This window comes from Limulus polyphemus, unplaced genomic scaffold, assembly GCF_000517525.1.
Source record: "Limulus polyphemus unplaced genomic scaffold, Limulus_polyphemus-2.1.2 Scaffold4002, whole genome shotgun sequence".
Classification (NCBI taxonomy): domain Eukaryota; kingdom Metazoa; phylum Arthropoda; class Merostomata; order Xiphosura; family Limulidae; genus Limulus; species Limulus polyphemus.
The window spans coordinates 52911-54227 of NW_013669612.1; the positions used below are offsets into that span (position 1 = coordinate 52911).

The 1317-nt window shown below is 41.6% G+C and overlaps 1 pseudogene; it reads left to right on the plus strand.

The window, feature by feature from the left end:
* Window positions 1–1317, plus strand: part of LOC106470436 — a 70017-nt pseudogene that overhangs the window by 40053 nt on the left and 28647 nt on the right.

The following is a 1317-nucleotide window of genomic DNA, read 5'->3' on the forward strand; positions in this document are numbered from 1 at the left end:
ATGTGTCTGCGACATAAATGAAACGCAGCTGAGGTCAAGTCGAAATTCGACAGAAGGCCTACAGGCTGTAGACACTAAACCAGAAAGTAGGAGTAAGAATTTAAATTCTCCGAGTCATGTGGTTTCTGACAGGTCAAAGCTTGGAAGTGGAAGACAGAGCCCTAGCTCATCCACACCTTCCAAGTCCAGCAAGTTCATGACTCAACGAGGTGGTCTACTCACCAAACTTGTTGCAAGTGTTGCCCCACAAGTGTTTCAGACTTCACCCCGTGTTCCTTCTCACCCACCAGAAACATCCACAGTCCAACAGGGAAATGTAGATAGTTGTAGTGATTATAATGACACTTTACAGGTTGCTACAAATGCAACACTCTCTAGTGGACATTCTCCTGTCAGAAAACCAAGCAGAGATGAATTGCCATTACAAGAGTCAAAAAAAAGTAAATTCCAAAAAGCATCAAGTTTTGATTTAATTCCAGCATTTTTTTCTTGGTTGTTTACTAGTGAATTAGGAGAAGGAAGAAACAAGAAAAAGTCATTTGAATCATCACCAAAACGACCAGTATGTGAAGTGCCACCTGTTAGTAATTTGAGTCATTGTAATGGATCTGTTGGTGAACCTCTAACTAGAAGTAACATGGAGGAGTTAAATAAAAGCCAGCGATCCACACCTGTTCCAGCTCCTCGGCTCTCACTTGCTAGAAAACAGAATCAAGAAATAGGTCCTGTCTATGCAAATACAGGAGGTAGTTGTACTCTGACTTTTCCAGGACGGTCAATAAGTCTGGGAGATACTGTAGAAGAGCCATATCAATTTAAAGAAGAGGGAGGTAGTGAAGGTAATTTAAATAGCAGGCCACTCTTGCCACCATTCATACGAAGTGCCTCATCACCAACTGTTGGAAGCCAGCCTCAAAAGACAAAACACCAACTACCCCCAAAGTCATCACAGGCATCACCCTTAAATATTCTGAGCTTTGTGGGTAGTGAATCTCTGCCAGCTACTCCATGTACTCCAAAGGCTGCTCAGGCTGAAACTCAACCACTTCTTCCGAATGGCAGACTGTCACTTTTTTCCTCATGTGGCAGACCTGTGCCACTTCCAAGGCTAAAACTCCAGAACCAGGAAGATTGCAGTACACCTGTTTCGGAGGAAAGTCCTGTCATTGCTGTTTCTCCAGATGATAACACCTCACCCACTTTAACAGAAGATTCAGAGGTAGGAATTAAAAAAGTTTCATTAGTGAGATAGGAAAACCACAAATTCATTTTGAATATACAAAACAATGTATATGTGTGTGTATATATATATATATA